Source organism: Stenella coeruleoalba (genome assembly GCF_951394435.1).
Source record: "Stenella coeruleoalba genome assembly, chromosome: 7".
In the NCBI taxonomy this organism is placed as follows: domain Eukaryota; kingdom Metazoa; phylum Chordata; class Mammalia; order Artiodactyla; family Delphinidae; genus Stenella; species Stenella coeruleoalba.
Window position 1 is genome coordinate 87,189,376 of NC_137153.1, and position 19,647 is coordinate 87,209,022.

At 50.1% G+C, this 19,647-nt stretch overlaps 1 protein-coding gene across 1 annotated transcript in view; it reads right to left on the reverse strand.

Annotated features, from left to right (window-relative positions):
- PAX5 (paired box 5) overlaps positions 1–19,647 on the reverse strand; it is a 177,141-nt gene that overhangs the window by 43,816 nt on the left and 113,678 nt on the right. The window lies entirely within an intron of this gene.

Consider the following 19,647-nt stretch of genomic DNA (forward strand, 5'->3'; position numbering starts at 1 on the left):
TGAAAAAATGTGTGGATGAATGCAGCAGCCAAGTGGTCTGCGTTCCAGGCCGTGTGGAAGAAAACCCCAAAGTGGTAGAACTGTGTAAGGGAAGTGCCACTGAGGTCTGCCGCTCAGGGAAAGAGCAGGGCTACAGCTCTTCAAACATTGCCAGTCACACGTATGTACCCAGGTGCTCACGCACAAGACCGACAATCCAGACCCTGGGAGATGGGACTGCGCAGCGATTACCTGCTGAGCTCTGAGGACGAGACCCTACCCTGGTGGGCGGAATCGGCAGTTGCCCCTAAAAGAAAGGGATGCCCCTGCTGTCAGCCATCCTGGGAAATGGGTGGGAAATCAGGTGGCCTTGGGAGGGAGAGAAGGCGGCTTTGGGATGAGGGAGGGAGAGAAGGCAGAACCTTGCCCTCTTCTGGATGTGGACACTGAAGGCCAGAAGAGGTCCAGCGGTGTGGGGGACCAGCCCCTGACCCCGCAGAGCCAGGCTGGGGCCCAGGAGCCTCCCCTAGGGCCCAGTGGGGTGCTGCCAGCAGGACACAAGTACACGACTTTGAGCTCCAGCACCGCTAGCAGGTGGCCAAAGAGGAGGGACCATCTCTGACCAATGCCCCCCAGAGACTCCAAGGCAGCGACCATTTATGAGCCTATAAATGGTCCCCATATGAAAGAACAGCCCTTCTAGTGCCAGTCCCTCAAAGACTGTCCAGCCAGCGCCCAGAGGCTGCCTCATTTCACAGGTTCTGCTTGTCTTCCAGACCCTTACAGAGCACAAGGCAGCTGCTCGACAGCAGGCCCCCTGCCCCCGCCCTCTGCTCAGCACCTCCCTGGCTTTGGACTGGGCATCTGGCTTGTGACAAGCATGGCTCGTGTCTCTTCCCATGCGGCATTGCTGCAGCACAGCAGGTGCCCCAAGGTTTACCTCCTGGAGTCCTGATTGCCCCCCGAACTGCACGTGACTCCCCGTGAGAGCTGAGATCAGACAGAAAAGTGGGGTTGACAGAACTGACCACACTTACATGGTGATTTCAAGAGGCTTTCCCCCGCCCCGCCCCCCCGCATCCCCTCCCTCTTCTGACCCAGCAACCACAGCCCTCCACGGCAGCTCCTTTCCGCACAGAGTCTAAGCTCCAGGATCAAGTCTTTGCACCCCACAGCTGGAATGGCGGAGGCCTACAAACGTTTAAGTGGATGAAAGGCCCTGCTAGAGAAGCAGGAACTCTCTGGAGGCCATAATACTCCCCTCCATCTGGGGTCAAGGGCTCGCAGAGCTCTTCTTGACCGACCCCTGTGCCATTTTGCAGACGAAAACCCTGAGGCCCACGGCAGGGAGAGGGGAGCAACTGGCCCATGTTTCCTAACATCAGCCCAGGAGCCACCTCTATCTTAAGCAGCATCCTGTTGGGGGTTGGGGGAGCACCCAGGCCCAACACAGTCTTCTCCACACTTGCTACAGAGATTTGGTGACCCAAGGGCCACTGAAAAGATGTCTCAGGAGGTAGAGTGAGCACAAGTGTCAGAATACTCGGTGCAAGATCGTGGTGCCAGGGGCCAGACTGTGAAACGAGTAGAGAGAGCGCAGGCTGGGGCTGTTCTAATGCGTCGGCTTCCCTACCAACCCGTGCAGCAACCACTCGGCCCCGGCCCCAGACTCAAACCACAAACACTTACATAGAAATTGTAAACACCAGGCTCTGTTCTCAGCCTTTTAAATCATCAACTCATTTAACCCTCAACAACCCCATGAGGTAAGGTACCGATACTTTCCCCACTTTATAGGATAATGAGACGGAGAAAGGTCAAGTAATTTGTCCAAGGTTGCACAGTAAGGGCCAGGGTCTGAACCCAAGCAATCCAGTGGCAAAGACCATGTGTTTAGCCAGTCCACTCCACTGCCTTGCACAGGTACCTGGCTGGGCTTCTGTCCACCCGACTCTCAGCTGGGACAGCAGGCTGAGCCCTGCCTTCAGGCCACAGTGTCACCATGGCTTACTGGCTCCCTCGTGCAGAAGGAAATTCAACTACACGGTTTTTGTGATATATGTGTTGAGGTGGGAGCCAGGACCACACCAGCAGGAGGCCAGATCTGCCTCCTGAAAGATGCAGGCATTATCCTGATAGGAGGCTGCCTGGTGCAGGGGGGCTCCTGGGGCCAAGCCCCACGAGGTCCACATCCCACCTGTCTGCCTGAAATGGATAAGAGGCTCCTGAGAAGGGAAGGGACTTGCCCACGACACTCTACTGATTTGAGGCAAGGCTGGGACTGGAATCCAGCTCTCCTGTCTCCTGGGATTTGGTTCTTTCTTCAACAGGGGCTGTCCTTTTGGTCACATCTGAACCTCAACGGTTTCTGCCACTGTTATATATGCTTTAAAACCCTGATCCCAAAAGCAGAAATGCAGTGCCTCACCAAAGCACTCAACTCAGGAAGCTAGATAAAAAAGCAATAAAATGAACCTAAGGAAAGGAGGAGGAAGGAATCGATAAAGAAAAGCAGAAAATAATGAATTTGGAACCAGAAAAGCAGACACAATAATAAATATACACAATAATAAATAATAAATACAACCAAGAGTTGTTCTTTGAAAAGACCAATAAGATAGACAAACCTAGGGCAAGATTCAAAAAAGAAGACACAAATATCAAGATAAGGAATGAGGAGAAGATACAACCAGAGATATGGAAGAGATGATATTTTAAAAACATAAGAAAACGCGTGGACGCTCTAGCTATTAAATGTGGAAATCTCGTCAAAAGGGACAACAGTCTAGGAAAACATGAATTAGCAAAACTAACTCAAGAAGAGGTAGAAAATATGAACAGCCCAATCGTCTTAGAAAAAATAGAAAAAGTTGTTTAAAATTATTTTTTAAAATAAGGTGCCTCACCCATTTAGCTTCTTGGGCAAGTTTGTTTTTGTTTTTGGCAAGTTCTTTTAAACCTTCAAGGAACACATACTTCTATTATTAAGCTGATCCGGGATGCATAAAACTAAGAAAATCTTCATTTTGCCAAGCTAGCAAAATGATCCTGATTTAAAAACTGAACAAAGGTGCACAGAAATGAAAATTAATGGCTAGTCTCACAATTTATTAATATGCATGCAAAAAAACCCTACTATCTCACTGATGAAGCAACATATAGAGAGAATAGTACACATGACCAAATAAGGTTTATGCCAGGTATGCCAGGGCGCTTCAATATTAAAGCATTCATTGGGAATTCATATTAATATATCAAAAGAGGAAAACCATAAGATTGTATCAAAGCTGTGGAAAAGGCATTGGCTAAAATTAAAGAACACTTACAGCTCGATAATAAAAAGACAAACAACTCAGTGTAAAAATGGGCAAAGGATCTGAATACACATTCATCTAAAGAAGATATACAAAAATGGCCAATTCGCTATCAGGGAAATGCAAATCAAAACCACAATGAAACACCACTTTGTACCCATTAGAATGGCTATAATCAAAAAGACAGATTTTTGACAGCATTGGGAAAGATGTGGAAAATTGGAACCCTTATACACTGCTGGTGGGAATATAAAATGGTGCAGCCACTTCAGAAAAGTCTGGAAGTTCCGCAAAAAGTTAAACATAGCGTTACCATGTGACCCAGTAATTCACTCCAAGAGAAACAAAAACATATGTCCACACAAAACATGTACACGTATGCTTAAAGCAGCATTATTCATAGTAGCCAAAAAGTGGAAACTATTCGAATATCCATCAACTGATGAATGGATAAAGAAAACATGGTGTGTCCATACAATGGAATATTTGGCAATAAAAAGGAATGAAGTACTGATACATGCTACAACATGGATGACCTTGAAATCATCATGCTAAGTGAAAGAAGCCAGCCACAAAAGACTACATATTGTATGATTCTATTAACATAAAATGTCCAGAATAGGCAAATCTATGGAGACAAAAAGTAGATTAGTGGTTGCCTTAGTCTGGTGGTGGGAAATAGGGGGAAGGGAGGAACTGCTAATGGACATGAGGTCTTTTTTTTGGGGGGGGGTGCAATGTTCTAAAATTGGTCATGGTGATGGTTGCATGACTTTGTGAGTGCACTAAAAATCATTGAGTTGTACACCTCATATGGGTGCATTGTGTGAAGTATATCTCAATAGCACTGTTATTTTTTATTCTTGCCATCTATCATCAGCATAATCTTGAAAAAGAAAAAGTCATTTGACACCAAAAATGTAGGAAGGACATAATATTAAACTGTTTCTGAAGCCAAATAAAATTATCTTTAAGGAAAAAATATTCAATAAAAGAAAAAATTGATAAATTGGATTACTTAATAAAACAGACCAAAAACCTCTTGCCTGGTAAAAACAAAATAAGCAAGGTCAAATGATAAATGGCAGACTGGAAGAAATTATTTGCAGCGTATACCGTAGATAAACGGCCACTATCCTGATATATCAAGAGCACATAAGAATCAAAGGGAAAAGAACAAAAGTCCCGTAGAAAAATGGCCAAAATTCGTGAACACAAAACTCACCAAAAAAAAAAAAAAAAAATATATATATATATATATGTAAAATGACAAACAAATTGAAAAGACGTTCAGTTTACTCATAATACTAGAAATGCAAATTAAATGCAAAATTGTACAACCCCATGTGGAGGGGGATTTGGCAACACCTAACAAAACTGCACAAGCGTTTACCCTTCCAACAGGCAATCTCACTTCTAGGGATTTACCCTGAACATACATACGCCTTCAGCAATACACAAATGCATACACACAGGTTAGTCACTGCAGCACTATTTGTAACTACAAATTACTGGAAACGATCTAAAGGCCCAAGCCTAGAGAACTGGGTGAATAAACTGTGGTGCGCACACACACTGGGGTGCCGTGCAGCTGTGCAGAAGATCGAGGAGCTGGAGGGCTGTGCCTGGCACGGGTGATGGAAGCCAGGAACTGAACCCTGGTTGCCCCGCGCCTTTGCAGCAGGTTGCTGTCCTCCACACAATCCCAGGTCAGAACCCTTAGGGAACTTCAAGTTCAGGTTCCAAATGACTAACTTTGGAAAACCACAGAGGGATGATGGTAGGGAAGGGACAAAAGTAGACTCTTGGCCCTGGAGGTGCGTGAGTTTGGAATGCTCAAAATACAAACGAGTGAAGGGGAGAGGGCGCAGGGCTGGCTTAGCCACAGCTGACACTGGTGGAGGAAGTGGCTTCTGGAGGCCAGACCCATCCCGAGGGAGGAGACGCTCAAGCCAGCGCAGAGGGTGTCAGGCTCCAGGGGGCAGGAAGCCACCTTCACCTGCTCAACTTTCCTACAGGCCCCCAGTTGCCTCCAGAGTCAAATCTGGACTCCTGGGACGGGCAGGGGGTGTGGAATTTGGAATCACACAGGTCTGAGTGCAAACTTAGCACCACCACTTCCCAGCTGTGTGACCTTTGGAAAGTAATACAATCATCTGAGCTTCAGTCTTCCTTTTGTAATCGGAAACAGAGCGTATTTATTGGGAGCAAAACAATGCGGTGCTTGCTGCGACAGTATTAAAACGTGTCCGCAAAACATGTCTTCTTTGCTAGCCTTCTCGTAGAGGGAAGGGGTCTATGTCCCCTTGCCTTGAATCTGGGCCACTTTGGTGACTAGTCAACCAACAGAGCAACAACTTCCTTAGAGGTTCCTATGAGCCAGGCCCTGGGCCAGTACTTCACATGCCTTATCTCAGTCAACACTCACAACAACCCCAGAATGTGGGTGCTATTATTTTCCCCACGCTACAGATGAGGAAATGAAGGCCTCAAGCAGTTGATGTGCCCAAGGTCGTACAGCTGATAATCATGATCGTTAACTTTTTTGCAGCACTTACTATATGCCAGGCACTGTTCTAACACTAGGCAGCATTCCAAACACTGTTCACTGTGTTTTGTAGATATTAACCCATTTAATCCTCAGAAACTCTGTTAGGTAAGTCCTACTATTATCCCCATTTTACAGATGTGGAACTAAAACACAAAGAGGTTAGGTACCTGCACAAGGTCTCACAGCTACTAAGAAATGGAGCCATATCCAAACTTAGGCATTCTGGCACCAGATTCCTCACGCTCCCCCAGTGCACTGGACACTTGTCCTTTTCCTGCCCGTAAACTGGAGGTCCCCAGACAGCAAGAGCTGCTCACCTTCCCTGCACTGGCCGGGCACACAGTAGGTGCTCAGAAAACGTCTGCCAAGGTGAAATTAATCAAAAGACATTGGTTCTCCCGTCTGAAAGAAACTTCGGTTCCCACCTCATCAACATCTCAGAAAGCCCTTCATCATGAACTCCACAAGATAACTAGCCCTGATTTATCTGTTTTTTTGTTTGGATGCAACTTTTTCTTTTTCATACAGGCCATTTCTAGGTAGGCTCTCCCTATGTACACTAATGGGGGGAAATCTGAATCCAATTAACTTCAAATTTAGCTCATAATGAACTTATCTCATTTTGCTACCAGCTCCATTCTCATCGTGTGGCAGTAATTAACCACTGGGGGTTGTCACTCCCAGACACATGACATGGAGATCCTCCCATCCCCTCACTTCAAACCCTTACAGAATTCATTACCCTGACAGTGTGCAAACCCTTCATTTTGAATACCGCAGGGCACCAACCAAACTCCCCCTCTATCTGCCTGACTGTGTGTGTGAGGGAGAGAAAGAAGAAAGCAAGCCACTGAGAAGGCATGAATTATTGTGAACAAGATGGGAGCAGGATGCTGGTGATGGTTCAATGGCCAGAGAGGGTCTGCCAGCCTTGACATCCCTGGGTTGGAGGTTCTGCCCAGAGGAGGGGAGTCTCCACCCACAAAGCCCAAGCTCTAAGGGAATATGGCGGAGCTGGTTGGGGAAGGCAAAGTCCCTTCCAAACTGGCGATCATATCCACTGGGGACTCTTCATGCCCAGGAAGCCTGCACACCCCAGGCCACGGCAATGGTGACTTGCTGTGTGACCTCAGGTAAGTTCTGCCACCTCTCTGGGCCTTAGTTTTCTCATCAGAACACTCAAGCAGTGGGAACAGATGGCCTCTGAGGGATTTTTCTGCTCCAACATCCTATAGGTCAGAGGCTTCATTTTACCCCTGTGTTGTTGGAAATGGAGGCCGGGCCAGCTGCTATAGAGATGGAAGTTCCTGCCCGCCTAGCCTCAGCACTCCTGCCTAAAGCATCAGGTACCCTGGGGCCCCTGGATTAAATCCTAGTGAAAGGAGGGTAAGCATCAGTCTTGTTTCTGTCTTCAGGAAAGGAACTTACGGCAGGAGATGGGGGCCGTCGACCTGCACTTTATTGCCACGGCCCCCTCACCAAATGTCCACAAGGGCGACCAGGCACCTGGCCCGGAAAGCAGCTCCTACTCGGCTGTGGCTAGTTTTCAGAAGAAGCTGGTTTCATTTCATTTGGGAATCGCCTGTCTACATGAATGTTGACTCAAATCCAGTTTCTAATATGTACACTGAGGGCCAAAGAAAACTTATCTGAAGCCCATGTTTAGCCCTCAGACGGCCAATTCTCAGCCCTTCCTATCCTCAAAGCTCTCGAATCCTGTCTGAACCTCCCCACACCATCACCCCCACCAGCTTCACCAGCTGCCAGGCCTTTCAAGGACATGAGCCCTGCCTGGGTGTAGGTAACTATGAAAGAGTAACCACCGTGCCGGGCAGAACAGGCCAGGGGATGGAGGAAAAGCACTGCAGGAGGCGACTGCTGAGAAACTGGGGCACAACCACAGCCAGCTCCCTGGGGCCATCCTAACCTCCTGCCATCTTCCTTGTTTCTGGGGGCGGCGGGGACAGCCCCAGCCTCCCAGCCATGCCAGCTTCCAAGACACCCGTTCTCCCTCAAGCCCAGTCAGTCCCCAAGCCCCTCCTGACTCTCCATTGCCTCGGTGCCCTCTCCTCCCTGGCCCGACCTGCCAGGTCAGACTGTTCTTCCCTTCACTCTGTTTCCTGGCAACCTCCCCTCAGCCCCTGCCCTGTCCCTGCCCTACCGTCTGTCTGGATGGCCTGTCAAGGCTGCTCTTCCAGAGCCCCGGCATCCAGCCACCAAACCGCTCAGCTCACCCTGAAGGACAGCTTGGAATCGCGCAGGAACTCAGTGAGGGCTCCGAAGCCAACACTTCTGAGTCTATCTTCGTTCAATAATTTAACCAGAACTGCAGACACTTCTACTTCTACAACATTTTCTCAGAAAACACTTCCTCAGAGTCACAGAACCATGAGAAAGCCTTTTGCATGTTAAGAAACATTATGAAAACTTAAAAAGAAAAGGTCATAAAGGTGGGAAGCATAGCCTTTCAATGTCACGGGGCACTATTTAACAGGCACACCCAAGGATCATACTTCTAAGAGAATATACCTGTGTTTGATGATTCTTTACTGTTTGATTAGAACCTAGAAATAGGGAAGTTACACATTAATGTGTAGATTTCTATCAAGTAGAAAAGATAACCCCAAAGGTTTGGGTTTATTGCCCTGTAGGGCATTAACCAATTTTGTATCAAATCTAGCAATTTTATTCCAACATTTAAAAAAAATGCCTTTCTCCATGGACAATATAAACCCTGTTCCTCAAATGTTCTTGGAACCACTTTTTTTTTTTTTTTTTTTTTTGCGGTACGTGGGCCTCTTACTCTTGTGGCGTCTCCCGTTGCGGAGCACAGGCTCCGGACGCTCAGGCTCCGGACGCTCAGGCTCAGCGGCCATGGCTCACGGGCCCAGCCACTCTGCGGCATGTGGGATCTTCCCGGACCGGGGCATGAACCTGTGTCCCCTGCACCGGCAGGCGGACTCTCAACCACTGCACCACCAGGGAAGCCCTCTTGGAACCACTTTTATCTTTTTATAGGTTCGCTCATTAATACGAGTTGAGTAAAATCTTCATGTGTTCATTCTCTATTTGTACATGAGCTATGTTCTTAATTTTTAAAAAATTATACATTGACACTCGTTATAGGAAAAAGCCAACAAACCGTGAGTGAGATGAGTTGAAGATTTTCAACCAACACCAAAGCAGGTGACAGTAAACAATTGCCACCGTAGGAGAGGGAGAGACGAACAACCCAACACCCAGGATCTGGGAAGGGGATTAATCCTGCTGCACAAACCCCCGGCGTGTGTGTACACGAAGTGCGTATGCCACCAGGCTCATTCTTTCCAGCTGGCGTTTGAAATGTGTGACAGTTTGAACAGGGGCTGCTCCGGAGTCTCCCTTTGTTCAGAACTGCCACAAGCAAAGGGTGTGTGAGCTGGGGAGTGCAGGGGGAGTGTTTCACCTAGAGGGGAAAGGCTGGCAATGAGGGAGTAGCCCAATTGCCTGCACACAATGACGTGCTAATTGCAGAGGGGCCTATCCAGTCATTAAAGCAGACCTGGCCCCGGCTCCTAATGACAGGTTTATCAGCCATTAGTTTAGGCGGTGTTATTTACTTAGAAAGAATAACCCTCAATTTCTTTCCCCCAAATTACTTAATCCCCACTTTCAACTAATTCTGATTAGCCCTCCTCTAATTGCCCTGGCTAAAGATCTAATCTGGATGTGTCCAGCAGGGAAGACAACTCTGAGAATTCCTCAGGGCTCTGTTTACTTTGCAGCCTCAAGCCTCCCCATTCCTTCATTCCAACCGACCTCATCTGCTCCCCGGGAATCACTGGGAACTTCCGGACTCCAACAACTGTGTTTCAATTTCAAGAAAATGTTTGAATTTCATCTGCCTGGCATTTTAGAGCAGATACTGGGGCTCAGTCAATATTTCCATGTACATTTATGACATGATCTGCCTCAACTAGCAACTGTTGATCCAACGTAATAAACCAACAAAGGCAGGGTTCTAGTGAATAAGACTGCAAAGTGGCTCTGCCGCGCTCATGGTTCCGGGCATCCCTGCCAGGACAGGTGCTGCTGCAGGGAGAGGCAGAAGCCAGTATTTACAGCAAGAGGACAGCAAGGGCCACTGTGGGCTAGCTCAGGTCTTCACTCATTCATTTGTTCACTCATTCATTCATGCATTATCTGATCCCTACTGAGTTCTAGCACCAGAGGACCTGGAGATGATAATAACAGTAATAATAATAATAATAATATCCACAACAATAACAATGATTGTTTATTCAGCTCTTACCATGCACCAGGCACCATTCGAAGTGCTTGTATGTATGATCTCATTTAAGCGTCACAGCCACCCTGGGAGATATAAACCTTTATAATCCCTAATTTGCAGATAAGATGGTGGCACTTGGAGGCAAACTGAGGCCAACTGATGCCAGAGTCCCTACCTTTACCACCCCCCTCCCCTCATGATTCTTCTTCAAAAGGTGAATTGCAAAAAACAAAACACACCTCCTTTTGACCTGCAATTCTACTTCTAGGACTTTACCTACGGAAACACACAGAAAAGTACACCAAGGTTTACATTTAATGGGAAGGAAGGAGGGAAGGTGGGGAGGGAGGGAGACAATCCAAGCGTCTATCATAATGGCTGGATTAAATAAATTATGATACTTCCCTGTGATGGAATACTGCACACTTCTGAAAAACAATGAGGCAGATTTGAGTGTGCGGACTGTGAAAAGAGCTCCAATATACATTATTGAGTGAATAAAGCAAAGTGCAGAAGAGCACTGTGCACAGTGTGATTTTATTTGTGCCAGTAAAAAGTGGATAAATCTATCTGCTGATAGATGCATAAACATGTTACTGAAAGTATACACAAGACACGGTTACCTTTGGGGTGAGCGATTACAGATGGGAGGGCTGAGGTTGGGGAAAGGAGAACTATTTTTCATTTTATATTTTTCTGTATGGTTTAAATATTTAACCACATGCATGTATTACTTTTTATTCAAAATGAACTTTCTGATTTAAAATTAACTTTTTCTTAAGAATCAGACACTGTCTGTGCCCCAAGGGGCTCACTGACGGTCTTGAAGGGGAGGTAATAATGAATCTAGGATGCACAAAGGGCATACTCCCCGCCCTCCCCGCTGCTCCCACCTCAGCAGCTCCTGGGCCAGAGCTGTCATGGTGGGAACTCCTTGCTTTCAAGGACAGCATCACGATGCCAGAAGCATCTTGGCCAAGTCACAGATCCACAGCTTATGGTCCCACCAGGCCTCCCCCACGCCAGCAACCAGCCCTGCACGGACAGAAAATGCAGTGATGTCCCGCCCATCCAAAATATGCCATCAGGGAACCTCAGTTCTGACAATCTGGCTGTGAGTAGCCAAAAGGTGGGCACAAAGCCTGTCCCTAGAGCCCCCCTGGGCACCAGCTCTGGCAGGCCGGGTCCTCATCTGCACACAGTTCCAACGAGCTCAGTGGCTTGGTTTCCCAGCTGCCAGCAGATTGAAAACAGCAAAATAAGAAGAGGGAGAGAGACTTATAGAGCCAGGCAAACTGATGTTAGGAGAAGTGACAGGTGAGCAGCAAGGATGGAGACGGGAAAACAATATAATCCGACATAAGAAGCCCAAACCTCAACAGTCTGGGGTGCTTGGCGGAGGGCAAGCTGCCTGCCTACAGACCTCCAGAGCCTTCGCCACTGCAGCGGTCGAGGTTCAGGGATGCTGGTTCACGGAGATGAACCTGGGTGCTGTCATTGGAGGAGGGTGAACTTCTGTCTCTCCAGCATGATTATGTGCATCTCTTATCTGAGAAACTGATATGACAAACCAGTGTTTTGAAAGTTGGCTTGGGACCTATATAATCATACGTAGCAGATGGATGGGCTTCCCTGGTGGCGCAGTGGTTGAGAGTCCGCCTGCTGATGCAGGGGACACGGGTTCGTGCCCCGGTCCGGGAGGATCCCACATGCCGTGGAGCGGCTGCGCCCGTAAGCTATGGCCGCTGAGCCTGCGCATCCGGAGCCTGTGCTCCGCAGCAGGAGAGGCCACAACAGTGAGAGGCCCGCGTACCGCAAAAAAAAAAAAAAAAAAAAAAAGTAGCAGATGGAGAAAAGCCCAATTGTCCATCTCAGTCCAGGATGGGTCCTTGGAGAACCCTTGTACGGTGCATGGCAATGGAAAAGACCACCAGGAGATACGACTGCTGATGGAAACCCTCCTCACCTCCACTCCTGGTTATGGTATGCACCCACCCAAGCTGGCTGGAGGATATTGAAAATGTGTTCTTGCCTCCCAATGTCTCGGAACCATGGAGTCCCATGGCTGGACTGAAACTTGGAGGTGTCCCAGTCCCCCCGCCACCCTGACTCAGGGCTGACAACATTCTCATCACGTTTACCCCCCCCCCAGGCTGCTAATGCAGAACACACTTCCCAAATCTAATGGTTGGGAGTCTCTTCCTTCCCAAGAATTGGTTTATACATAAACTAGACGATTACTAAATGGAAAGTGGAATGAATAAGTGAATACACAGAAATCAACGAGTTCCCCTGAGGTGACCTTCTAGATTGGGGGACTTTAAATCTTTGTAAAAGGGCACAGTGTGGCATGGTAATTAGGGACAAAGGTCACAGCCTGGCAGTCTCAATTCAGACCCTGGGTCCACCCTCGTCGGCTGTGTGATCTTCAGCAAGTTGCTTAGCCTCTCTGTGTCCGTTTTCTCATCTGTACATGAAGATCTGCCTCATCGTGTTGCTGCGTGGATTAAGTTAACAAATGCATGTAAAGCCCCCAGCACAGAGCAAACACTCAATGGTGCCACCATAGCTCCATAGCTCACCCAAAAGCACAGCCAGATCAGTGTTCGAAAGTGTGGCTCTGCTCTCCTCAAGCCATTGTCAGAACTGCAATGGCTCCCCACTGCCAACCCAGCAAAGACCACACCGTTAGCTAAAAACACAAGCCCATCCGGAGCCCAAATCCCAGTCCTGACTCCTACCCGCCGTGTGACCTTGGGCAAGTGATCCAGCCTCCCTTTCCTCACACGTGTAAGGAAGCAGGAAGGCTCCACAACAGTTCCTCCCTGGTGGGGTGATTGTGCGTGAGGCGAGTGCCTGGCTTGAGCCCCTCACTGCCCACTCCCTACGCAAGCGCATTGCCCTTTCGGGCCGCCTGTCTTCCTTTGTGCCCCATAAATCATTTGAAGAACGAAATGTGAAAGACGGTAAGTGAAGAAGGAAGCCATACTCTACACGAAGGTGGAAAGTCTCAGAAAGCTCACCCACCCACCGCTGGGTGTCCCCGCCGTGCAGCTGAATTCACGTACGATGGCTGGAGCTCTGCTGAGCTCTATTCGCCAGGTACTCTTCTACGTGCTTTATGCACCTTGTCTCATTTAATCATCAAAACAATCCTACAAGGTAGAAGTTATTATTATTGCTGTTGCTGATACTGAGAGGATGAGCCTAGCAGTTACGCGCACCGGCTCTGGGAGCAGACTACTGGATTCAAATCCCAGCTCTGCTCCTGACTAGTTGTTTTGTAATCTTCGGCAAGATTTCACCTCAGTTTCCTCATCTATAAAATGGGGCTAATAATAACACCACCTCCTTAGAGTGTTTAAAAGGATGAAAGAGGGGCTTCCCTGGTGGCGCAGTGGTTAAGAATCTGTCTGCCAATGCAGCGGACACGGGTTCGAGCCCTGGTCCAGGAAGATCCCACATGCCGTGGAGCAACTAAGCCCATGCACCACAACTACTGAGCCTGCACTCTAGAGCAGGCGAGCCACAACTACTGAGCCCGTGCGCCACAACTACTGAAGCCCTCACACTTAGAGCCCATGTTCCACAACAAGAGAAGTCACTGCAATGAGAAGCCCGTGCACCGCAATGAAGAGCAGCCCCTGCTCACCGCAACTAGAGAAAGCCCACGCGCAGCAACGAAGACCCGACGCAGCCAAAAGTAGTAAAAAAAAAAAAAAAAAAAAAAAAAAGGATGAAAGAGTTACTACAGGTGAGGCCCTTAGAAAGGTGCCTGGCCCATGTAAGTGCTCCCAGCTACGCTTGTAATTCCGTCCAGTATTTAGAGGAAGCCACTGAAGCTGAGAGGGGTTAAGTAACTTGCCCGAGGTTGCACAGGCAGGGCTGTGGGGCAGGATTAGAAGCCAGGCAGCCTGTGCTCTTAACCACCAAGCTCCAAATCTAGGGTGGGTTTGAAATGAAGTCAAGCATGGTGGGAAGCACCTACTGGACCTTTCCAGCTAAAGGGTGAGCTCAGGGCTTGAGGACCGAGTGTAAAAGCCCTGGACTGGGAGTCAGAACGCCCTCCACGTCCTACTGGGCCTTCAGGCAGATCCTCCCCTCTCTGAACATTCTCATCTGTGAACCCAGAGTCCCGATCCCAGGCCACCCACCTGGGAGGAGATCAGACAATGGTAGAGACCTGAGGAATGTGTATTATCAGGTTCTCAGCCTCCTTCCACGTCGGGCTGACAGCCCATTTATTTTAAGAAATAGTCAATAGGTACATGTCGAAGTCAGAAAAGCCTCAGATAGGCTTCTGATCTCTTGAAAAGGGACCAAGGCCTGTCACAAATCCTAAATCAGTGCCTTGGCCCATCCACTTCTGGTCTAGAGGGTAACAGGCCGGGGGATGTCACGAGATATGGGCCCAGAACCAACAGGGCCGAACCAGATGACACCCTCTCCCTCCAATTGTTTCCCCAAACCACACAGCAAGATTGGAAACCACCACAGAGGGGGCCCACACGAGACACAGGCTGGGCAGGTGTGCTGCTTGCCGAGGAAAACCAAGCCCACCCCGCAGAGGCACCTCCCAGGGTACACGGCAAGTTAATGTGCTGCAGAGAACACGCATTAAATTGTGCCGCTGGCCTGCGCCGCAGGCTGCTGAAGCACCAGCCCAGCCCTCCCCAGCACTCCCCTCCCAGAGAGGCCGAGTCAGCTGCCGGGGCTTCTGAGAAGCCCAGCGTAGCTTGGGCTCTTCTTTGCAAGCCATTGCCAGTTCTGGGATTGCCCATGCCCTGCCCCTCTCCTGGGCCATCAGGAGACCCAAATGGGATCACAGAAGTGAGAGTGCTTCGTGCAACACGGAACGGGCCCTACTGAGCAGGGGCATCACGTGGGGACAAGTGCACGAGTCCATCGAGCCTGGGTTCAATTTGCCAGTTATTCACCATCTCAGTGACCACAGCTGGGGAAACCGAGGCTTAGAGAGGCTCAGAGTAGCAAAGATCCCACATGCAGCAAAGAGCAGCCCTGAGATTCAGTTCCTATAATCGGACTGCAGGCTTCCTGGAGGCGGCAGGACTGGAACTGGGTCTCAGGGGGTAAGGTTCCTCCAGGGGGATCGGGAACAGGGCTCGGGCTGTCAGGGCCAGTGGGCAGTACTGGTGGGTCCCGTCATGCCAGTGAATGAGCCTCGAGGGGCAGCGTGCTTGGGACTGGTCTGAGTCTCCTCAGGCACAGGCAGAAGTTGGGGTGAGGTGGGTGGGCATCTGGGGTGTAAGGTAGGAGGATCAGGTCCCAGATGTGGCCCTGAGAGCGAGGCTGAGAAGAGAACGCACACGCTGTGTGAGTAGCCTTCACACTGTCTTGAAAGCCACTTTGGAACTGGAGAGCACCAGAGCCCAAAGGACACGGAAGGTCGACCAGGCAGGGGTTCCAGCTGTGTTCCCTGGGGCTTCCTGGGGCACCTCGGGGGGCCTCTGGGATGGCCACCCTCTCAGCCACTGAACCTCAATTCTGACTGTTTACATAAAGGCTTCCCAGGAAGATTTCATCTGAACAAAAGTTTTCTTGACAAAAACGAAAACAAAACAAAACAGAAATAAAATACTTAATTGATGGAAAATCACTAATTGCCTATATACTGCAGGTGAATGAAGAAGCCCCTTTGAGGGCGAGGCCTTTCCCAGACTGCCTCACACAGTAGGCCCAGGCCCTCCGGCTCCCACAGCCCCCGATCCAAACAGGTGCGGGCACTGGCAAACAAGCCAGGCTCCTGCCCATTTGTATCTAAACCTGCCGTGCGATTTGTGTGTGCGCGCGTGTGTGCGTGTGTGCGATTTTTGTCACATCTCTATGTTTATTGAACCTGCCGGACAGGACCAGGTAGGGGAACACACACAAGAATCAGACTTCCCAGAATGTGCCACTGGCTTCTTCCCTCTGTGCTACCAACAAATGACTGCACTTCCGTGAGCCTCGCTTTCCAAATCCACAGAATGGGGATATACCCTTTGCCCTGCCTCCCAGGGTTCCTGGGCTTTGGACATGGAGGAAGGAGAGATGGAGGAAATGAGAATGACAGGGAGGAAGAAGCCAGAGCCCCTTCTGGTGAAAAAATGGAAACATTCAAACATACAACCCAATGTGGCACCAGCTTGAGTTTTAAAGTCCGGAGGGCCGGTGTTTGCTGCCCCCGGCAACCAAGAACTATTTATGTGGTCTCAGCAGGTTCCCTAATTTCTGCCACTCAGTTTCCTTGTCTACAAAATGGGATATAATACCCATTTCACAGGTTTATTTGAGGTCTAAACCAGGTCATCGTGGAGCTTGGACTCATGGCCAGCACGTGGTCGAAGGCCTCTCCCATCCCCTCCTGCCCAGGCCCCAGGGCCCAGGTTCCCCTCCCACCACGAGCTCCTTCTGCTTCGGCCGTCCCCACCAAAATGAACCTCGCCATGCAGGAGGGCTGGGAGAATTAAAACGCGCAATCACACAGCTTCTTGACGGGAAATGCTTTAGAAATTTTCGGCTCCATTTACTTCTCAATCTAATTTTGTCCTCGGGTGCACATTAGGAGCGAGATGGGATCTCATGTGGTTTGCCTGCGCTCCACACACCAGCAGGAGGCAGCCCGCGTGTCTCCACTGTCTTGAGTGGCATAATGAGGGTGCCCCTGACCAAGAAGTCCCGTCCTGGACACCCTGGCACCCACGGCCCAGCCTCTCCCACCGGTGCCCCTGGGTGGGCGTTGGGGGAGGTATCACCAAGTCACAGCCCCTGCGCATCCACGGCCAGCTCAGGCCCCAGCACAGACGCCTGTCACCACCCGCCCCTCAACTGTCTCCCTGCCTGGCTCCAGCCTCCTCCAGGACCCCAGTCCCTCTGCAGACGGACCCTGCACTCCTCACCCCCACCACCCCAGCATCAAGTCCAGACTCCTCGCTGTCCTCCATTCCTGCTGGAGGAGTGGAGCCTCCAGCTCCCCAGCCCCGGCTCCAGTCCCAAATGGCTTGCTTTCCCCCAGCCGCCTCCAAACCTCAGCAATGTTGCCGCTCTGCCTTGGCAGCTCTGGGCAAACACCACCCACGTCACCTCCTGCGGAAAACCTTCTCAGATGCCCCGCCCCGCCCTGCCCTGCCCACCCATTAGTCCTCTCAGAACCCTTGTGCGCGCTCCACGTCACAGCGCTCATCAGGCTGCCCAGGATGGCTGTCCGTAGAAGACACAAGACTGAACCCTTCCAGGGCAGGGACGGTGTCCCACTCATTCATCTGTTTTCCCGTGGAGGCGGCGTGGTGCTCAGCTGGGGCCAAAGAAATGCTTGCTGGTTCATTCATTCATTCAGAAAACCTTTCCAAGCCTTTCTTCTAGGCCAAGCCCTATGTCAGGTACTGGGAGTCTGTGTCCTTAAGAACAGGAAGCTTTCTCTTTGAGACCAACGGGTGATAACTTTCCATCATGCCCACTGGAGAAAAGCCGCCAGCCAAAGCTCAGTTCTAGCAAAGGGAAGTGCCTCTAGCCAACCCCAGAATTCCCTGGGGCTGGGACTGGGCCACTGGGTCCTTGCGTCTTCCCTCTCCCTTACTCTTTAGTCCAGTTACTCAGCAAGAGTCATCAAATTCTGGAGAAACAGCCCAACCCCACCTCCAGGCTCCAGGGCCCACTGCAGCTTCTCTCTAGCGCTTTCCTGGTGACCAGTACAGTCACTTCCCCCACTCTTTGGGTGCTTTCTGACCTGTGTGCAGACGTCCTTGGGTCTGAATTTAACGATGCCTCAAATCCTATGGAAGGGGTTGACTGTAGTCAATAAATGACTCAAAGAACAAGACCCTCCTAACCGCCAAAGCCATGGTGCTTCTCAGTCCTGCTAGCTTGGATCTCTTTGCTTGCTCCCTAATTCTTCAAACATCTTTGGCCACCTCACACCATTGAACACCCTTCTTTTGTTTTTTGGGTTTTTTTAATACATTTTATCACAGTCTTTTTTTTCTATTAAATTTATTTATTTTATTTATTTTATTTTTGGCTGTGTTGGGTCTTCCTTGCTGCGTGCGGGCTTTTCTCTAGTTGGGTCAACGGGGGGCTACTCTTCATTGCGGTGCGCGGGCTTCTCATTGCAGTGGCTTCTCTTGTTGCAGAGCACGGGCTCTAGGCACGCGGGTTTCAGTAGTTGTGGCACTTGGGCTCAGTAGTTGTGGCTCGCGGGCTCTAGAGCACAGGCTCAGTAGCTGTGACACACGGGGTTAGTTGCTCCGTGGCATGTGGCATCTTCCCGGACCACGGCTCGAACCCGTGTCCCCTGCATTGGCAGGCGGATTCGTAACCACTGCACCACCAGGGAAGCCCCCTTCTTTTGTTTTGGGAATTTTCCACCTTAAGAGTTTAGGCTCCTCACAGCAGAAGTCAGGAGCTTGACCTCCCAGCCTCCCTTGCAGCTGGAGCACAGGCGCCATCCTGGCTCCGTCAAGTAGACACACGTGTGTGAGTCGTTAGTCTAGAGGCAAGTGACGCAGAGACGTAGGTGCCTGTGGGATAGAGGTTCTACTGGTGACATCTGGTGTCCAGTGACAGCGACGTGAGCTGAGGGCTCTGTGTCCACAGGCCAAGGTGTGGCGTTTCCACAAGACCAGTTCTGTGCTGTTTCAGGTGTGGTTCAGGTGTGGTTCCTGGCTGTGAAGCCTCCAAGCCTGGTTCTGTGGGCCTCTTGAGAGTCTTAAGTTCTACTTAAGCAGCCAGAGAGAATTCTGTTGTTCCCACCTCAGGGCTGTGACGGCTCTAGGCTCCCAGATGGAGCGCATTCATGGTCTGCTTTGTTCTTCACCAACCACCTCTTCCCAGACTTCTCCATGGCCTCTTCTCTCTAGCCATCCTTGTTCTCCGGTTCCTTCCTAGAGCTCTGCTGCTCTCAGGCCTTTCTATCTACGCATCTTCACTAGGTGACCCATCTCCTCCATGCCCATGACTTCCAAATTGGTATCGCCAGCCCTAACCCTTCCTCCATCACCCTCTGGACGTTTCCACCTGGGCGTCCCTGGGCCACCAGAAAATATCCAAACCAGCTCTTCTTCCTGTCATCTTTGTCTCAGCTGGTGGCTCCATTATCCACCCAGTCCCCCAAACTCCAACCAGGGGAGCCATCCTTGACTTCCGTGTCTCACCTATCCCCTACATCTGACGATCGCCAATTCTACCCCTCAGAATTTTTCCTCCATACTCATATCCAATGCCTCGGTGCAGGTCCTCCTCCTTTCTCTCCTGGACTTTTACACCCATCTTCGATGAGGTCAGTCTTCTTGCTGGTCTCGTCCACACTACGTTCACCCTCTGTCAAGTCCCCAGAGAGAGTTCTTGGAAGATGCCACCCCCTACTTAAAACCCCTCAAGGAGCCCCAGAATCCAGAGGTTACGATCCCAGGTCCTCGGAAGCCTCTGTGGTCTGACCTTTTCTCATCTTCAGCTGCACAACTCTCCACTCCTGGGGCTGCTGGCTCTTCCTCACCCACCTGGTGCTGTTTCTGCCTCTCTCACTTGTTCCCTCTGCC